We start from the raw sequence: 22,187 nt of genomic DNA, 5'->3' as shown, positions 1-22,187 counted from the left end.
TGTATTTATTGTCTGACTGTATTTATTTGCTATCTGTATTTATTGCACCTCTATTTATTCCTTGCTTAACTATGACCTGAACCTATTTGTTGAAACCTCGAAGTAGTATTGTTTATTTGACCTGCTCTTTTAAAGGAAAATCCTATTGTATTGTAGTTATGATGTGAAGCCTGCAACTAAGAGAAAATAAGATAAAGACATATATATTTTCTTCTTTTCTTCCATAATCTTTACGGTGTAGTGTCGTTTTTGGAACGGATGAACGCATGGTTATTGTGAGGGTGTGATGTACGCTTAACACGGTGCCTGACCCCCAACCGCTCGAGCCAAGCTACCATTGTGCTGGGAACCTGGTGACCGCTAACCCGGTTGCCCGGTTTCCAACAAGTCCCATCACCTGGAACTGACAATTATGGATTCTAAATGTAAATCAGTAACAAATTAGAGCTCTAATGCATTTTGGAAAACTGAAATGCTTTCCCACCATTATAACTTGGCGGAGTGGGGAATTCTAAAACCCACTTGCCCTTCCCTGTCCCAGCAAAGCATTAAAGATTAAACCTGGGAAAGAGAAATTAACTGCATGACCTGACTGTAGGATCTAGCACTGCACATTTTTGAATATCCTTGTTCTCAAATGAAAGAAACCCCACAATTGTGTATAGTTTAGTGTCTGTCAGTCATTACGCTTTAAACCCTATGTACCTTTGCACAGTCTGCAATATCATCATCATCATCATCATCATCATCATAACTTTATTCGACGGTTGAGTCATCAAAGTACATCATATAAAAATACATCCATTATTCAAAATACGGCGAATTTCCCAAAAATATAAAATAGTTAAAATGTAACATTAAATTCCATGACACAACTCTCAAAGATAATATAAAACTACAATATCTTTAAAATATTCCCAATTTACTATAGTCTATATCATATTCAACATTTCTAACACATTTAAATCAATAGTAAATATCAATATCCTCAAATTAAGAAGACCTTTAGAGGCGGCTTTTAGAGCCAATTGACCATGTCCATTTGAGAAATTTCGCAACTATCGCAATTGTGGGGTTAGAATCTGTACTTAAAATTCTCAGGGCGTCAACATACCTCCGAGTACCCATAAGCCGACAAATGGGTTTTATCCACATACGACGAGGTGCAAGATATTGAGGACAGCCAAACAAAATGTGACTGACCGATTCTTGTTGGCCCGGACACCAGGGGCATCTGTCACTTGAAGACCCCTCCCATTTCACCATAAACTGCCTAGTTGGGAGGGTACCAGCCCTAAATTGAAAATACAGTTTACGATCATATGGCCTTTCAATAACATCCCAATATTCAAGCATAGGCAAGGTCTTAAATTCAAGAAAACGACCCGTGAGATTTGTTGGTAACTTTTCCAACATTATCGAATGGTGGACCATTTCTCAATATCTTGCTTTTAAAAGTTTTTTACATGGGAAGGTTGCATTTTGAGGATTATCCCACAGATCTACCATTCCCATCTTCCCTAATAGGGATCTAATCTCACTCAGCCATTTTATTTTATGAAAAGGATCATTATTAATGATATCCATAAGGCCTTGAGCGTATTGTTAACTCCTCTGTACTCCATATTCTACACCAATATAACAATGGGCGCAAAATTACTAAATCTTTAATCCCTTTTCTACCTAGATCCCATTGTAGAGGGATTAAAGGGGTACTTTGTGGTACACCGGTCAATTTGCGAAAAAACTCATTTTCCACCTTGGTCAAGCGGGATACGTTTTCAAAGCCCCATAGTTCAGCTCCATATAGGGCTGAACTTAACACCTTCATCCCATAGATTTTAAGAGCTGGGCGGATAGGCTTAGTCTGTGATGTTTTGAATTTTTGTAGGAGACAACCTGCTTGTTGCTTGAGGACAGCCAGATTAATATGGTTATTCCAACGCATGTCTCTCTGCAAAGTCACCCCTAGGTAAGTGAAAGCGTCCACCTGTTCTAGTGGACATTTGTCCATGACTATATTGCCTCTAAAAGATCTGTGTTCATTAAACGCCATGAACTTTGTTTTGACAGTGTTTATTTCCAACCCATGCAGGCGACAAAAATCTACAAAGCGCAACAAGGCTTTCTGAAGGCCGCAGGGAATTTTAGAGATGACCAAGGTGTCATCTGCAAACAAGAGGACAGGGATGCGAATACCATCCAGCACCGGGGCATCGGTGGGGGTCAGAGAAAGGTAATCCACCACCCCATTGACAAAGAGCGAGAACAGGGTAGGCGCCATAACGCACCCCTGCTGCACTCCCCGCTCAACGGGGAAGGCTTCAGTAGCCTCCCCCTGTATTCCCCACCGAACCCGTGCAAAAGTGTCCTCATGCATGCGGACGATCAGTGTTAATAGTTCCGAGGCCATCCCCAAATCCTGCCATAATTTGTCACGTGGGACTAGGTCAAAAGCTGCCCTCAAATCCACGAACACTGCATACAGGGACCCTTTCCCTAGTACCACAGTGCGCCAATACAAAGATACAAAACGAAAAACTTGATCAATTGTACTTGTTTTCCTACGAAATCCCGCCTGTAATGAACTCAAGATATTATCATCCATCCAATCCTGCATTTTAAATAGCACTAGCCTTCCCATAATTTTTTTGAATGGAATCAATCAGACTGATAGGCCTGTAATTACCTGGAACAGCCTTGTCCCCCTTGTTATAAACCGGCACTATTTCTGCCCCCTTCCAAGAGGAGGCAACAGCCCCGCCCAGGGCTATAGCATTTGCCAGTTGAGCTATATACACCCGCCATGTTTGCTTATCATTTAAAAAAACATCTGCGGGAATGCAGTCCATACCTGGGGCCCTACCATCGGATACAGTCTCCAAAGCCCTGTCCACATCTTTCAAACTAAAGGTAACGGCTTCATAAAATGTATATTGATTAGCGTGACCGCACTCACAACTTCCACTACGTGCATATTGTGGTTTAAAAAACTCTACCCACAAGTGTTGCGCAACATTATTCTGTGGGCGTTCAGGCCCCCCCCCCCCCCCCTATCCCATTAGAATATATCCCAAAACAATTTTGGATTCTTAGCCTTAAATGCGTCTTTCAGCTCCTGCCACTTATCTATCCCATAACTTCTTCGCCTCATTCTGAACCTTCTTATACAGCCCCCTCACCTCTCTAACCAAAATGGGATCCCGATTCTTTATAGCCACACCCAGATTCAATCTGGCTTGTTTACAAGCCGCATTATACCAGCTTTCTACATTCCTTCTGTTTTTCCTATTTCCAAGGCCCGATTTACAAAAATAAAACTTCAGGTGATCAAAGAGTTTTTCGTGCTCTTGGACCATGCAGGACTGGGGGTCAGCAGTCTTCACAAGGGATCCCAAATCTACCAATACTTTATTTACATCTTCCCTAATTAGCGTCAAGGTCTCGGGGTACTTGGCGACCTGGCTCCACTTAAGATGTCTCTCGTCATTTGCTAGGGCTACTTCGGGGACTATACTATCATGGTTAACTACTCCCACTCTACCTGTTTCCAATTTAAAGGAAGAGGTAAGTAGGTTATGATCACTCTCGAGGCGTGTAATGACAGCCATGTCCATAAGGCAATGCCATCATTTTAAATGGACAAGCAAGTAATCTATTCGGCTAGACCTATAGCCGTTGTCATACGTAAAACTTCCCTGCCTATCAGAGTGCGTATGCCCGTTGGCGGCCCTTAGATAATTTCCGAAACATAATCCCTTAAATTGTATAGCCGCTTCAGTCCACTTTTTTATGGGTACCAACTCAAGTTGGGGAATACCCCATCTGGAGTCTTCCTCCTCCGTTATCTTTTGGTCCTCGTAGCCTAACGGTTCGAATGTAACCTTAAAATCCCCCGCAATAAGCGGGAATGAGTTAATTGGTAGGATCTCAATTAGGTTATCCAAGGCTGAAACTACCATCGATTACACTCCCCCCCCCCCCCCCCCCCCCCCTCCTGGGAGCCCTCTTGCATAAACATTAAAAATATCCAAACTGGGGGCGTGGCTTGCAGCCGACGAAGATGGCCGCAACCTAGTATGGCTCCGGAGCCCACCGCCTGATCCCGCACCTATCCGGTAGTTATCCTGGCCGAAAACCGGCAAAAATCCACAGGCGGCATCCCCTGAACACCCGGGGCTCCGGACGGGCGAGGAAGGCGCCTGGTGGTGTGCATCGGACCTGAGGGCTGCCTCGAGGCGGGTGCCGGGCCTGTGTGTCGAGTGGCGGCCTGCTGATCCTAAACAGCCTGTGGGGGCGTGGCCGAAGACTCGCGGCGTTGGCAGCCGAGCGCTGAGCACGAAGCCCCCGGGGGGGGGGGGGCGGTGGCAGCGAAGTACGGGGCCCTGGAGCCTGGCCTCCCCTGTCACACTATATACTCTATGCCTCCTGCAGCGGAGACACCGACATAGCGCGGCGCCGCCATTGGAGCGAAGGAGGGGCACTGGAGGCGCAATCGGCGTAACGGGAGCAGGGGCACACAGCATACATGACGGCCACCTGAGGCGCTGCGAGCTGCCGGCGGCGGGGAGGATTCGCCGCTCCATCGGTTAAACCCCCGGAGGGGGTCCTGGGCATCCCCTGGAGCCCCGTGTGCATTAATGGTGGGCGACGCATGCATATTGGAGGACTGGCGCTGAAGGCACCGGGGGAGCGTGGTGGGCAGCGTTTCATCCGGTAAGACGCCAGCGCGTGGTTGGGGACCTGCATAGCGTTGCGACTGGATGGGGGCAGCGGCAGGATCCCGGCGCAACGGACAGGCAGCACGTGGGTGTCTCCGTGGCTGGAGACGGCGCCAGCCGGATCCCCGCTGACTTCCCGGTCCCTCCCCGACCCTCCTGTGGACACAGCCCGAGGGGCACGGAGAACACTTGTACCGGACATCATGGGAGGAAAGGGCCACCGTGGGGGAGCACAGGCCAGGCTGGAGAAGTATGCCCCCCCCCCCCCCCCCTGAAAAGACTAAAGAGATCACCCTGGCTGATGTCATGGCCTCGCTGACCCAGATGCAGGTCTCCATAGGCACGATCTCCACAGACGTAACGGTGCTGAGAGCCGACGTCGCCAAAATTAACACGAGACTGTCCGAGGTCGAATCAACTACGGCGACCCTCACAAACGAAGCAGTGGAGAGTAAGAAACGGATACAGTCGCTGGAACTGGTCGAAAAGCAGCTGTTGGTCAAGCTTGATGACCAGGAAGGCAGGTCCAGGAGGAATAATGTGCGTGTCGTGGGTGTGCCAGAGAGCGAACGGGGGCTGGCGTTGGACCTCTTCGTTGAAAAACTTATCACGGAACAGCTGCAGCCACGTGGGCTCTCAAAATTTTTCTCGGTGGATAGGGCACACCGGGTGCCTGGAGGGAGGCCGAGACCCGGTGCCCCCGCGCCCGATCCTGGCCCGTATTTTCAACTTCCGGGACAGAGACGCTTTACTCCAGGCGGCGCGTGCCACCCCCCGCTGAGGGTGGATAACTGCACGGTTACCCTCTATCCAGACTACACTGCGACAGTGATGCGGCAACGCCGAGACGTCCTCGCGGTCAAGGCGGAGCTGCGCGCTCGAGAACTGAAGTACGCGATGCTTTATCCAGCAAAACTACGGGTGGAGGCCGAGGGGCGCACGTGGTTCTTCGCCACGCCGACGGAGGCCTCGGAATGGTTGGAGGGATGGCGACCGGCGAGACCTGCGGGCCGAGCGGGACGTACCCCTCGGGGCCCTTCTGCCTCCCCCGAGAATCTGGAGGAAACTGGGTCAGGAGAGGGTGACGGCACGCGGCAGGACTGGGGCTGGGACGGAGCGAACGAACTTCGGACGACGGGGAGGTGTGGAGTGCCAGTTTGGTCCTGGCGATCACGAGAGACTCGGACATTGCAGGGGCGCTGTTGTCTTCGAACTTTGCTGTCTTCTGATAACCGGTTTCTTGAATGGACAAACACATGGTGCAGGGATCGGACGAGGGACAGTGAGCAGCTCCACCCCCCCTACGCAAGTAGCAAGTTATGGGATTTAAGCACTCTGCTAAGTTGGGGTGGCGGGTAGTTTTAAATCCGCTGGGCAGGGAGGCAGGAAGGAGGGTGGGGGGACGGGGGCATTTTGGTAAAGTTGGTTTGTGTTCTGTTCTAGGTTCAGCAACTACTCATTGGCGGACTTTGCAAGATAGGCCTGTCATAGACCAAAGGAGGGGTGCACGGCAGCGAACACTTTCAACCACCCTACATGACGGGGGAAACACATAGCGATACTCGGGAGGCCACCGATAGCTCCACTGAGGGACATGCGCGACAACACAGCCCCTTGTTCAGCGTTCTGTCGTGGAATGTGAACGGATTGGGAGATCAGATTAAACGAGGGCTGGTCCTACAGTATCTCAAGCGAAGGGGGCCGGCGGTGGCACTCTTGCAGGAAACACATCTAGTAGGCACGACCACGAAGGCACTGGATAGATGGGGATTTAAAATGGCGATACATTCTGCGTTCACGTCGGGGTCCCGAGGGGTGGGCATATTAGTGAACAAGCGCTTCCCCCTGATCATGGTTGACTCCCGTAGGGAGGAACAGGGCCGCTTCGCGGCGCTGACCTGCCAATGGGAAGGGAGAGTGTATAACTTGGTGACCGTATACATCCCCCCGACGCTTCACCAAGACACATTCCGGGCACTGGGTGAATTCCTGCTGGCGTTACCGCAGTGGGAGCTCATCATGGGCGGGGACTTTAATGCGACTATGGACCCGCTAATGGACAGGTCATCATCCAGAGACCACGGTTGCGCCACCCCCAAACTGCGTGAATTCACGGAGGCACTTGGCCTCATAGACACCTGGAGAACGCACTGTCCGGAGGAGAGGCACTACGCATTTCACTCGGGGGCTCACAACACCCTTTCCCGCATAGACTACATCTTCACACCACCCACGGGGCTGAGGGGAATGACGGAAGTTTCTCACTTACCCAGGGGCATTTCGGACCACTCGCCGGTAGTCATTACGTTTGCAACCTTCGCCCCACGTAAACGCAGGATATTCCCAATTCACCCGGGTTATCTCAAAGTCCCTAAAATTCGTAAAGCCCTTCAGGGGGCGACCAAACAGTATTTCGCAGAAAACAAGGACTCGGATGTAAGCCCGACGACGTTGTGGGAGGCGTATAAAACAGTCCTTCGCGGACAGGCAATTTCGATGGTAACCGACCATAGGAGACAGCTAGCGGTGCTTCAGCTTGAGCAGAGGGTGGTTGAGGCAGAGACCGACCATGCCACACATGCCGACGACGACACTACACATAGAGTCCACATGGCACACCAGGAATATAAGTCCTATCTTTGGGAGGCCGCGCGAGTTAAACAGGTGACAACACAGCATACGATCTACGAGCTGGGGGACAAGGCAGGTAAACTACTGGCCTGGCTTGAGAAGGGGGAACGTGCGGCGCGTTGGGTGGCGCAGATCAGGCTGGATTCGGGAGACTTTACATCGGAGCCACGGCAAATCGCGGAGGCCCTAGCGGCTCACTACAAAAAGATCTATACATCAGAGGCCTCGTCTACTGTGGCGGATAACGAAGCCTTCCTTCGAGACATCGCAATGCCGAGGTTGCCCCCGTCTGGGGTGGAAGCCCTAGAGGCAGACCTGACGGCTGGAGAGCTCACGCTGGCAATACTTGCTCTCAGCGCCGGGAAGGCGATGGGGCCAAATGGAATGCCGGTGGAATTCTATAAGAAGAACACTACTCACGTAGTCCCGCACCTACTGGCCATGTACAAGGACAGTTTATCGACCGGGATTCTGCCCCAAGACCAGAGAGTGGCTACCATAGTGGCCATTCCGAAGCCTAACAAACCCGCGCACGACTGCGCTTCATATTTACTGAACGCTGAGGCAAAGATCCTGGCAAAGGTGTTGGCAACAAGGCTACAGCCCTACCTTCCGACTCTGATACACCCGGACCAGTCGGGATTTATGCCTTACCGAAACACCGCCCTGAATACACGGCGGCTCCATGGGATTCTCGCGCGCCGCTCATCGATAGAGGAGGATGCGGCCATCCTCTCACTAGACGCTTGGATGGCGTTCGACCGGGTGGAGTGGCCGTTCCTCTTCGCCGTTCTTCGCCACATGGGACTTGGTCCCAAGATGTGCGCTTGGATCCAGCTTCTGTATACCGAGCCACTGGCACAGGTGGTAGTCAATGGCCATATCTCTGACCCCTTCCCGTTGGGGCGGGGGACCCGACAGGGCTGCCCCCTTTCCCCGCTCCTTTTTGCTCTGGCTTTGGAGCCGCTTGCGGCCTGGGTGCGGCAGGACCCGGTGATCCGGGGACTAAAATGGACTATGGGGTGGGAGGACCGCATCTCCCTCTATGCTGACGATGTCCTGCTGTACCTAGCCTCGCCGGCGCGCTCGATCACCTGTCTCCTGGACATCTGTGCGTCGTACGGGAGGGTGTCTGGCTATAAGATAAACTGGGAGAAGTCTATAGTATATATGCTCCGAGGCTCCCCGCCCCGGCTCCCGACGGGATGTGAGGTTCGGGTGGTGGAGGACGGGTTCAAGTACTTAGGAATTTATGTGACCGCTGATAGGGAAAGATTTGTGGCCAAAAATCTGGCGAAGCCCATGCATAGGTTTCGCAGTGACGTCAAACACTGGCGTTCTTTACCCCTGACACTGCTGGAGAGAGCCGCCCTCTTCAAAATGATGGCTCTCCCTAGATTTTTATACATACTTCAAAATACTCCCTTCCCGGTCACGCCTACGTTTTTTACCGCCATCAACGCAGAGGTCACCAGCCTATTGTGGGAAGATAGGGCGCCGCGGATCGCGCTCCACAAGCTCACCAGAGGGTGGTACGACGGAGGTATCGCCCTCCCTGACATACAACTGTACTATTGGGCATCTCAACTTATGGTAATAAATCAGTGGCTTCATGTGCCTGGGGATGACCCGGCGTATCGTATGGATCGGCAGCTGCTGGGGGTTGGGGGGGGTCATGGGAGCGCTCTACAACCACAAGAGGGGCCGCTGCCCCTTGGGACCCACGGCACATACCCCCCAGATATGGTTTGCAGCGCAACGGGCTCTGGGCTGGGCTGGGAAAGTAACCCTGGCCACACCTCTGTGGGATGTGAAACAGCTGGGGGTGCTACGCACCACTAAGGGGTTCCATCAGTGGGATCTAATTGGCATTTCTAGGGTCGGTGACCTTTGGAGGAAGGGGGAGTTGGTCACATTTGCCCAATTGCAAGCAGACTACGACCTGGCCGACACCGAACGCTTCAGGTACTTACAAATCCGTCACGCACTCCAGGCGGCGGTCCCACCCGGGACCCGGCTACCGGAGTCGTCGCCTTTGGTAGACCGACTCCTCACGGAACATCTGACGCAAAGAGTGACGTCCCTAACATACCGAAAGATGATAAACAATTGGCCAGACCCCTTTGCGGCCCTTAAGAGTAGATGGGAGACCGAGCTGGGGGACTCTGATGACGCAGAATGGCAGGCGGCGCTTTCCTCCCCTAAGGTGGGCATATCGTCCAAACTGCGGCTGGTCCAACTCAAAATTTTGCACCGCTCGTATTACACCCGTACACTCTTATTTAAACTAAAACGAGCCGATTCCCCCCTATGTCTCAGGCAGTGTGGTATGGAAGGAACCCTCTTTCACACCCTATGGGAATGCCCTGCAATAACTCTGTACTGGAAGGGAATACTACGCACACTCTCCCAGGTGACCAAAGTTCCGACACTCCCGGAGCCGCGGAGGTGTCTCCTCAACGTCTGGGAACCGACAGACCTCAATAGAGTGGCACAACTCTGGGTGACACTGGGACTCATGTTAGCGAAACGCAATATAGCCCAGGGATGGGGATCCAGACAAACACCGACCCTCGCTCAATGGTCCCGAGACATGGATTCCACAATGATTGTCGAAAAAACTGTATATTCACATAGAGGTTGCCCCAAAAAATGGACCCAGATATGGGGTGGGTGGAATGCCTATAGGGGAAATATATGTGAACCCCCGCGCGATACTTCTGACTCTGAACTAAGTGACCACGACTAGACGAACTATCCCTGCTTGCAGAGTGAGGTAGACACTATCATGTGATGTTGAAGGGGCGCCTGAGTCTTTTGAGAATGCCTTGGAAGGCCCGCTGCACTCTCGATGGGTCGTCATACTGCTAGACTCAATGCCAATGTATGTTGCTTTATGTTTGAAAAAACTCAATAAAAATATTTCCAAAAAAAAAAAAATATCCAAACTACCACCAGACGACAAACTAAGTCACACCGCCAATATATATTTATTTAGAACCGGGAGTTGCCGCATATTACGACTTAATCCCTGTTTGACCCAAATCACTAATCCTCCCATTGGCCGTCCCCTTTCCTTTCTGTCAGCAGGGACAAAGAAATTCACATACCCCTCACGAAAGGCAGGATCCACAACCCAGGTCTCTTGGAAGAGGCAGATGTCATATGTGTCAACAAAAGTGTACCAATCAGCCAGATTCAATTTGGAACAGAGACCCGCCACATTCCAAGATACCAGTGACAAAGATGAGGATCTATTGGATTTGGGGATATTGGGGGTGACTGCCGGAGCTTGGTCCACTTACCTGCGGTCCTGCGAAGAGTGTCCTGGCCTTCTTGCTGCTCCTGGGCTGCTGACGCTGTGGGTCTCCCCTGTCGGCGCCTGGTTCCATCGCGCCCGCGACAGGGGGAGACTACAGCTCCCGGGTTGCTTTGTGGCCACCTTCCGGTTCCGGTTCCTTTCGCGCCCGGAGGCGCTCAAAAGTCCGAGACTCCCTCAGTGGAGCGGGGGTGACTGCCGGAGCTTGGTGCACTTACCTGCGGTCCGGCGAAGAGTGTCCTGGCCTTCTTGCTGCTCCTGGGCTGCTGACGCTGTGGGTCTCCCCTGTCGGCGCCTGGTTCCATCGCGCCCACGACAGGGGGAGACTACAGCTCCCGGGTTGCTTTGCGGCCACCTTCCGGTTCCGGTTCCTTTCGCGCCCGGAGGCGCTCAAAAGTCTGAGACTCCCTCAGTGGAGCGGGGGTGACTGCCGGAGCTTGGTCCACTTACCTGCGGTCCTGCGAAGAGTGTCCTGGCCTTCTTGCTGCTCCTGGGCTGCTGACGCTGTGGGTCTCCCCTGTCGGCGCCTGGTTCCATCGCGCCCGCGACAGGGGGAGACTACAGCTCCTGGGTTGCTTTGCGGCCACCTTCCGGTTCCGGTTCCTTTCGCGCCCGGAGGCGCTCAAAAGTCTGAGACTCCCTCAGTGGAGCGGGGGTGACTGCCGGAGCTTGGTCCACTTACCTGCGGTCCTGCGAAGAGTGTCCTGGCCTTCTTGCTGCTCCTGGGCTGCCGACGCTGTGGGTCTCCCCTGTCGGCGCCTGGTTCCATCGCGCCCGCGACAGGGGGAGACTACAGCTCCCGGGTTGCTTTGCGGCCACGTTCCGGTTCCTTTCGCGCCCGGAGGCGCTCAAAAGTCCGAGACTCCCTCAGTGGAGCGGGGGTGACTGCCGGAGCTTGGTCCACTTACCTGCGGTCCTGCGAAGAGTGTCCTGGCCTTCTTGCTGCTCCTGGGCTGCTGACGCTGTGGGTCTCCCCTGTCGGCGCCTGGTTCCATCGCGCCCGCGACAGGGGGAGACTACAGCTCCTGGGTTGCTTTGCGGCCATGTTCCGGTTCCTTTCGCGCCCGGAGGCGCTCAAAAGTCCGAGACTTCCTCCGCGTCGCGGGACGCGCGCGGGCAGCGCCGGGCAAAGCCCGGGCAAAGGGCGGGCCCTCTGTGGCCCTCAGAGGCCTGAAGAGACTGGACTGGGCCAGGTACTTTACACTGTGATGTTCGGACTCTTATTGTGCATTGCGCACTTAAGATATTTGATATACTCGTATGATTTTAATCTCATTGACCGGTTTGTGAGTGCGTTGGTAGATTTTAGGGTACCTGGGTGGAAGTTTAACCTTACAATTGGATAAAATGGTTAAATCAAAAACCGATAAAGCGATGGTGGGTCCAGCTACCCTAGATAATTTTCTGGACAGGAAAGTAACACAGATTAACAATGATAGACGTGTATCTTTGGGGAAAGGCACTGTGATAGAAGATACACTACCCGAAAATATTTCTATTAGTCAGCCCCAAGACTCTGAAATCATTCTGAGCGATGTCATCCCTACTGACCTTCCAGCCCCCAATTTAGTAGAGGTGGAGGTTCATTCGGATTCACGGGTGTTGTTAAGTCCTGACGCTGGTGTGCTGAATGAGACCCAACCTGAAATCAGACTTATGAGATCATGTAGATCACGGTCTCAAAGAGAGAATGGGAAACTTAATAATATTCAGCCAAAAAAGAAGGTTGGTAAGTCGATTACCAGTCCCACTATAGCAACCCCTTTTGTATTCACGGCTAACAATGGTATTGGTAATGGTAATGGCAATGGAGTAAATCCAAACTCGGATTTGATTGCCTCACTTATAAAAAACTTAGAAGCTTCTTTTATTGTAAAAATGGAGAAGCTCATTAATCCATTAACCATTAAGATCGATAATTTAGCCAAGGAAGTGACAAGGCTGGGTGGTCTGTTATTATCTCGGGAGGCTGCTCAGCCTAGTGGAATTGTACACTCGGGCGGGAAAAGGAGAGATACTGCTGAACTTAATGATATACAGAACAAGGGGAGGGGGGATTCTGCTGTTGCAGTTGTCCCAGGATCTGTAACATCTATTCATTTGGATATTCCTGTGGAAACTGTTTCGCAGCAACAATTATCCATAAATCCCCATAGCAGTAGAGGTTCCAGCTCTGCGAGGCACAACTGTCATCTTAATTTACCACCAGACTGTGCTCCGTTTGTAGTAGTACTGACTAATGTGCCCCCTTGTGGCACCCACCCTGCATCTCCCTATGATGAATCTCCTATCTCTCTGAAAAATAAGACAGTATCTTGGCTTAACAAAAATTGTGGTTTTCCGATTTCTTATTTTGACCAGATATTGACCGTAAGGCGTGTAAATTGGGTGGGGCCGTCCAAAAAGCCTGGGTCTGGGGACTGTATAGTCGTAAATTTTAAACACCCCCAGCATGTAGCAACTGTACTTTTGAGAGCTTCTGCTCTGGTATATAACACGAATAGTATCTGTGTACGCCCCTTGGGTTACTTTTATGCACATTTGTGCAAATCACGACCGCAACAGAGTTTAACCAGGTGGGGGCTTGAACCTTTTACTCCTGTGCAAGAGACTCAACCTTTACATAATATTACTAACTTCTGTGGTGTAGGTGGACCCATTGGTGCGTCTAATAGGAGCGTCAGTGCTGGACACTATCAATATGGGTCGAACATATACACACAGAATAGGTATGAAGTATTATCCGGTCTTGAGCTGTGTGATTGACGGGGGGCACCTGCAGCTCAGGATATCAGGGCTTCAGGTGAACCTATTAATCCAGACAATCAGGTAGGCAAAAAGCCAGGATGTCTTGTTGTCTCCTGGAACATTGCGGGTCTTGCTGCTAAAATGTCTGATGTAAATTGGGTGACCTACATCAAGCAATTTTCGATTATCTGTTTACAAGAGACCTGGGAACTGGGCTGTGACCTCTTCTTAGAAGGGTATAAGGCCTTCTTTGTGCCAGCCTTGCCATCTGTGCGGGGTAGGCCCAAAGGGGGTCTTGTAATTTTTGTATCTATATTAATACCCTGTGAAGTTCAAAGAATTGGAGAACACCATACAGGTGTAATGGGTTTAACTCTAACCGGTGGTAATGTCAGTGTAGGGCTGGTGAATTTCTATAATGCTGTTTATGATAGTGGAGGCAGGAATCATATTTATTTTTTAAACTCTTTTGTTTCTAATTTTATGGAAAATGTGGGCCATAACCTCTTGATTATGGGGGATTTTAATCTGCATCCTTGTATAGACCCATTGTATAAGTGTTTACCAGGAATGGTGAGTGATCGTGCAGATTGTCTCCATATGGAGCACACAAAGGAGGGGGAATTGTGTAATGACTTTTTGAATGACCATGACCTTTCTTTGGCTATGTCATTGAAAGACCCGCGATTTCGTTTTGATACCCCTACTTTCAAAGGGCATGGAAGGGGTACCTTTATAGACCATATACTTGTTTCGCGGACGATGCAAATTTTTGTGGATTCTTTTTGCATTGTCTTTAGTGAATTTAGTGACCATAACCCTCTTATAATCGGTTTAAACTGTCCTTGGTTTAAAAAAGGTAATACTATCATTAGCCAAGGCAGTTTGGGTACAACAGATGGGAAGAGGCGGTTAAAATGGTCTATGGTTTCTCCGGATGTCCTCTACAAGAATATTGCTGCAGGATGTGCAGAGGATATTAAAGTCTGTACGAACGGGGGGAGGTGAACCTAGGTTGGTTCTAGAAGCTTATCAAAATATTACGGAAAAGGTATCGGCGTTTCTATCGGTCCCTAATAAACCCCGATCTAATATAGGCCCGAGATGGTTCAGTCATGACTGTACTCTAGCTGCCCGTAATTTGAGGGACGCCTTGTCAGCATCCCCGAGGAATAGGGAGGGTGTAAAACTCTGTAGAAAGGAATATAAGGCTACTATTGTTGCCCGCAAGGAGTTTTTGAGGAAAGAGGCCTGGGAGGAACTGCTTGATCCCTCTACCTTGAATAGCAGTACCAAATTTTGGGCCCTGGTAAAGAAACCTTTTCTGACTGAGGACCCGGGAGATGGACTGGTTTGTTGTATAACCAAAGAGGAATGGGAGAGTCATTTTAAAAGTCTGTATTATTCAGATGCAGATGAAACCATGGTCACTGTCCCCACTGATAGGGACAGTACTGCCATTATTTTTTATAAAAATGAGGTCTTGGTCGCTATAATGGGTCTTACTGCCAATAAAGCACCAGGCCCTGACGGAATACCGCCGGATCTTTACAAATCTGATCCAGATTTCTGGGCTCTCATTCTGGCTGCTGTTTTTAATGCCGCGGCCTTATTGGGTTGCCCGGGGTCTTGGGGTCTCTCAACAATAGTTCCTGTCTTTAAGAAGGGAGACAGGGGAAGTGCTCTTTGTTATCGACCAATATCCTTAATTGACTCGATGGTGAAGATTATGGGGAGAGTTATACTTCAACGCCTAACAAGTTGGACGAATGAAAATAAGATCCTGTCGACCTCTCAATATGGATTTTGTGAGGGGCGTTCTACTATAACTCAATGTCTTAACCTGTTTCTTTTATTGAATAAATATACCGCTGTGTATAAAGGAACAATTCACCTTGCCTTCATGGATCTGTCTTCAGCCTTCGACTGTGTCAACAGGGGGAGGTTGTGGCAGACCATGAGGGACAAAGGTATTGATAAGGGGATTGTGGCGTTCCTAGCGGATCTGCATAATGACACAAGAGCTAATGTGAGGTTTTCATCGACCGGGGAAACTACAGGAAGTTTCAGTATTAATAAAGGAGTACGTCAGGGGTGTATTCTGGCCCCTTTCCTTTTTAATTTTTATATAAATGATCTAGAGGCTGTACTACAAGAGGTAAAATCAGATTGCCCTAGAGCTGGTGCGAGGGGTATTCCTTTACTATTATGTGCTGACGATGCGGTCTTAATTTCTCGAACAGAAGTAGGTCTCCAGGCATTACTGAATGCTTTTAACAATTTTATGTCTGATAGGGACCTTATGGTCAACAATTCGAAATCCTATATAATGCATGTTGGCCGCCAACCAAAAAAGAAGTTCAATTTTAAATTGAATGATGTCTTGATTCCCATCACCCAAACATTTTCATATCTGGGTGTCTTATTTGACACGAAACTCAGCTGGGCTCCACATTTGGCCAAGAAAAAGGGGGAAATGACCAGAGTCAATGCCTCCATTTTCAATATTGCTTCCAAATTAGGGAATAAGCCAAATGTGGCTATGATGAAATTATATAACTCTAAATCCATAGCCACTGTAGTATATGGTAGTGAGATATGGGGCTACACAAATGATGATCAACTACAAATAGTTGAAAATAATTTTTTTAAGCGTTTGTTATGTGTTCCAGGTAGCACCTCGAATTTAATTGCACATGAAGAACTTGGTTGCCAGTATTTATCCGATATTGTTGGTTTAAAACCATTGTTATGCTGGGTAAAACTATGGTTAAGTGCTGAAATTCCTCTAACACATTTAATAGTGGAAGACCTTATATCACTTGATCATGCCATGTGTGTACCTTGGCTTAAATATTTGAAGTCCCAATTTTTGAAGCTTGGCCGCCTGAATCTGTTTGATAAACCAAGGGAAATAGTTAAGGGTGATGTTGCAGCAATTAAGAAAGCTTTTTCTCAGAATTGTATTGCTTTAAGAGATGAAGTTGAGCTTTTGAAACCTAATGTTAGAAAGTTTATCATGTTGAATACTTGTGACTCCATGGAAAAGTATCTAACATGCTCCTTTACCTCCTACGAGAAATTTTTGCTGACTCGATTTAGGTTTAACATCTTTCATCATCTTTTAATTAGACCCAAGTCGGATATTTTTAAGAAACCTGCAGCTCCCTGTGGCTGCGACGGGAAGTCTCCACAGGATATGCTGCATTTTATCTTTTTATGTACATTTTATGAATATCCCCGGAGGCGATACCTTGTTACTCTTTTAAAGAAACTAAATTTTAAACAAATTAGACCTGCCTTTATGTATTTACAGCTGCTCCACTCGGATAGTGTTCTCCAGGTGCTAGAATTTTTAAAATTGACATTGAGATTTAGAAAATGCTTAGATGAGTAACTGTAACTTACTATGAATTATCAGTAGCCCATTGCACTAATGCACTTTTTTTGCATTCTTCTGCCTTTGCACTCTTTTAAGGAACTTATGTGTTGTATGTTATTGTGATTGATTTTGTAATTAATGTGATGTTTTTATTATGTACTGTCTATTGTTATGTACTTTTATGGATTGAAAAATATCCGAAATAAAGTCATTATCTATCTATCTATGCTATAAACATTTTCAACTCCCCCTGTACCTACATCCAATTCAATTAGAGATGGTGGAGTCACCATTACATTACCTTCCTGTTCTAATTGAGCTATAATCTCTAAGCTTGATTGGTTCACACCTAAATTCCGGGGTATACCTTCATATAGATTTTCATCATTCACCTGCATGACCCGTGAACATCTTTCTAGTGGTGGTGATCGACGTCAATCACAATCTTCCAACCCTGACAATACCTCAAATCTATTGCGATCTGAAAGACCCCTTACATTATTCCTATTCCAAACCTCTCTATTCGATAACAATTTCCTGGGTGCTGGAACTATTACTGGATAAAAAAAAGGTCAAGGGTAATGACTGAATCGCAGTGTTTGTAACCTCGTAAGCCCATTTGCAAATGTGATCAACAGCCCTCCGATCTCTAAAATTGATAATTATACAATCACCATCTATTGACTTTCTCCGCACCCCCACCCAATCCACTCTTCTCACAAACAATATTTCCGCCGATACGTCAGGGGGGAGAGGGCGATTTGTGTTAAGCCAAAAGATACATTTGTTCTTAAGTTCCATGTACGTCTCCCCCTTATCCTGACACAATTGGGGAACACCCACAAGAACCACCACATACGGAGTAGAATCCGGTGGAAGGTCAATGCATGGTACATTTTGTGAGGGGTGTGTTACAAGGGTAGTAGCATCCTTCACCAGACTGGGTCACAAATCTCGGAACATCTGTTACCACTATCCTATCGCTAGAAGGGGTGGATTAATAGGTTCTACTGGAGATTTATCGATGGGTAAAGATATAAGGCCAGGGCCCATAGATTTGTCATCGTTTTTTTTTTCCTTCCCCCCCCCCTGAGAGGAAACTGGGGCCATTACGGTTCCTGTTTTCTCCACTTGAGCCTTTTTAGTGTTTTTTGCTCCATTTACCCACACACCACCCCGCAATTGGCCCGATGCAACAGCAAGTTCTAGACAAACTAATCTACTTTCAATGGTATCAAGTCTTTCATAGATTGGGAGGCAAATCTTTTTAAATATGTCCTCCAACTTGCTCCAAAAGTTAGATCCCAATTCATCTGTCGAAACATCCACTGTGGGGCTCGAGGGGTCCACGGCTATTTCAACGATTGGATGGCAAATGATGGGGCTAGTTGAAGGTATTGGAGCTGAAGGACCATTAGTTTTCATAACTTTGGCTTTCCTTCCCTTTATTTGTGTTTGTGCTCCACTCCGCTTCCTTTTGTGTGTTTACTTTACTGCTTGGTGACACACCCCAGCTTTATTACCATGGGCAGATCTAGTCTTAACACACGATAGCGGTGACCCAGAGTCTCTAGTATCCAATTTAGAGTTTGCAGTGGCAGTAGTGCGGATTTTACGTGGCTGCAAAACAGTCCGACATCCATCCGTCTGTAAAGGGGAATTCTCCTCTCTTTCATCGGTGTCTATCATTGCATCAGTAACCGATACCGAAGAGGGCAAGGGGGAACTAGCTAGGGTTAATTTACCAAGGGAAGATCTTTTACTAAGCGCAAAATCCAACGATAATCTTTTTTCTGATAGTTCGATTTCATGCGCCAAAATGGACGAAGCTCAGACAAGGAACTGGTCCAAAGTGCCTACTGTTAGACCACCCGACATAGTTTTTTTTTAGAGGTTAGGCATGGATTTACAATAGGTACACTAACCTTACTTGCTGATATTAAGGGGGGGTGGCCCGCCCCGTCCTCTCCATTCTTGAACGGGCTCAAACAGGCCCGCCCTTGGCCCGGGCTTCGCCCGCGCGCGTCCCGCGTTGCGTGACGGGCTCTGTGGATTTGTAGCGTCCTCAGGGAGCGGCTTCAAAGTGCTGCTTTGCTGTTAGGAGTCAGGGTCCAGGGAAAAGTGCAAAGTGCAGAAGCGTTGCAGAGCGGTCTCCCGCGCAGCGGGACCGGCTCTGTGGATTTGTAGCGTCCTCCGGGAGCGGCTTCAAAGTGCTGCTGTGTTGATCAGGCAGGAAGTTGAGGTTACAGCGATTCCCGGTTGGCCTTGACACGGCGAACGAAGCATGTTCATGGTCAGCCCTTTGGGGGAGTCCAGAGTGATGAAATACAGGGTCCTCAGTGACGACAGACGACCCTGAGGTGCTGTAAACCCAGCCATCTTCGCAAGTAGTAAGCTGTATAAGACTTCTATTGAATATGCCCCGATCTGACAGCGGTTTGGTACAGCTGACAGAGGTGTCGTTCCAGTCAACGTCGTAGCGCCGGCACTGGCTCTCGAACAGAGACTCGTTCGCGCCGACAATAAACAAAAATGCCCTTGGTCTTTGTAGAGGGTTGGGTTCAACTTCCGTGATTCCTAATGAGGAGAAGCTGAACCGTGGGAACACTGGTACCGCCACGCTTGCCGGAGGTGGAAGCGGAAGGAAGCCAGTGTGCGATTTATGGTCGTAAGGCTCCAAAGTCTGCAATATCATCAAGAGGGAAATTTCGTCCCTTGACAGAGTGAAGATTATTTTGTATCGGCTGCAGTTTGCATGTATATTTGGAAGCCGTTCACATTAACATAGTTGAGGCAAGACTGAATCAGTGCCCTGTCAACAAGGCCTAAACCCTAAATTGAGGTATAGGACACACATTTTCAATAGGTGGAAATTACATTTGAACTGCATCTCAGAGTTTTGTCCTTGTTGTGTATACCAGTTAAACTGGGCAGGCTGTGCCAGTAGGCCACAGGAAGGGTAAAGTTTTTACAGCAAACCGCCATTGCCTTTGTGTTTGCCCCTTTGAGGGCTAGAGTTTATTTTTATTTAATGTAGCTCCTCGGTTAAATGGTACCGCTCAACCTGGGGTAGGGTCAAAAATCTTTAGTGGGTTCTATTTTTTTCATTCGCCAAGAAAATTGGCAGCCCTGGTTTTTCATCGTACATCTGTAAATCTAAATGGTAAAGCTATATTTTCACAGCCACTGGTAAGACATTACTTATAGGTAGTTGAGGGACATTAAAGATTAATATGGTACTGCAAACGGAAAGTGGGAAGTCATGTAGGGGATGTCATTGCAAACAAGACTGAACGATGAGATCAAAACTCCTGCCTCGGTTTTCAAATAATAAACATTTCTGCCTTGGATGAGGATCTTTAATCAAAATTAATAGACCTATAATTTACTTTCCCCACTTTGAGTTCTTAATCTGTAGACCAGTTGGAGTGATGTATTATGTAATCATGGTATCTGTAAGATAAATGTTTAGCACCCTTACTTCACAAGAGAAGAAAATATTTTACCATTTCAAAACAAGTATTTTTAGTTTTCACTTACAGACAGCTTTTATGTGTCTGTTGTCAAAGACTAATGGTGGACAACACCAATACCTATAAGTGGGATTTTGATTAGCCAGTTGCTTAGCTGTCTTGTCAGTCTCATTTGCTTGCTTCTTATTTGACAGCTTTCCTTCCTTTTCTCGTGTTTGTCACTCCCCAGCTTCCTTACCATCCTCTCGACTGGATGTTTTAGATCCTATCACTACGCCAACAAATGATGGACGGAATGCTGAATAAATCATACATTCACCCCCAGTCAAGAGATCTGGGTTAAATCGATCGTTCTTTTGCTCACCGTGCCATTCCAGTTTAGACCCAGCCATATGCAAATAAGTCTTGACCCTGTGCCTCATGGGAACAGTCCAGCCCGAACTGCCAAGCCAGGTCCTCCCTGGACCAGAAACAAGCATCCTGGGACCGGTTTCTGGGTATTACCCTTCGTCAGCCAGGCTAGCTTGAATCCAGTGGCACAGTGAGCATTCTGTCCAATTGATTTTGCATTTGTCACCCGAGTGGGACTGGTATACCCAGACGTGGGTCCCATGCTCTCCATGCCACTGAAGTCCAGCTATCCTGGCTGAAGGGGGGTGAAACCCCGAAACCGGTCCTAGGATGCTTGATTCCAGTCCAGGGAGGACCTGGCTTGGCAGTTCGGGCTGGACCGTTCCCATTGGGCACAGGGCCAAGACTGATTTGCATATGGCTGGCTTCAAACTGGAATGGCACGGTGAGCAAGAAAACGATTGATTTAGGCCCAGATCTCTGTACTTAGGTGAATGTGACATTTTTCTGCATGGTGAATGTGACATTTTTCTGCATTCTGTCCGTCAATTGTTGTTTTTGAATTATATCCTATCACTGCCTTTAGGGAATACAAGGCAGTGTGAATATGGCTAATGGTAAGCTCTGAAAAATATTCTGAGAGTTGGTGCGCAGTAAACTGAACATCATAATGACTAGTAATGGAACAAGAAGTGCCTTCCCTGTGGAAGCATTTACTCAAACACTTGACGGCAGACTTAGTGAAAGGGTTATTCAACCATTCAGGTTCTGCCCATTTGGAAAAATAGTTAATTAAAAGAAGAGTATGTGTTTTCCCTCCTGCCCAGCCCTCATTCGCACCTAATAAATCCCTTGCAAGTTCAAACCAAGACGTCTTAGGAAACTTGTGGAGATGAAAACCTTGATACTAAAAGTTTATAAAGATCTAGCGGCATTTATACATTGACTACAATTACTTACAAACATTGTCACTTGACTATACATCCTAGGCCACCAGTATGTAGATCTTAATTTTCTAATGGTGTCAATCTGTCCAATATGACCCTCATGGACAAAGGCAATAATTGCCTTCCAAAGGGAACTTGGATGTACAAAACAACACAGTTTACAATAAGATCACCCACGAACGACAATTCATCTTAGACTTTCCACACACTGAGGCTCTGATGTTGGAATCTGTTCTCTTGGCTGTCCTTCATTTATGAATTGTTTCGCTTTAGAAAGAATGTCATCCCGCATCAAAGCTTCTGACCAACTTTCCTTAGAGAGAGCTTGAAACATTTCGGAAACTGCATCATGCACAGAAGCCACGACACATTCTTTCAGATTGCCTTGAAAGGCTTCATCACAATCTAAGGATGGTAGTCTGGGAAAACACACATTGCCCTCACATTGAAAATCCTTGTAAGATAGGAAATGGTAACATTCTACCCCTAGAATCTTGAAAGGATTCTTACTAGTTTAGAAGCAGTACCATCACTATCCAGTAACAATAACCAGGGTTTGTGATCAGTCCTAATCACATATGACCTGCCCCATATATCCGTTGTAAAATGTTCTGT

This window comes from Triturus cristatus, chromosome 7, assembly GCF_964204655.1.
Source record: "Triturus cristatus chromosome 7, aTriCri1.1, whole genome shotgun sequence".
Classification (NCBI taxonomy): Eukaryota; Metazoa; Chordata; class Amphibia; order Caudata; family Salamandridae; genus Triturus; species Triturus cristatus.
The sequence above is the reverse complement of the archived record's forward strand: the minus strand, read 5'-3'. Positions refer to the sequence as shown.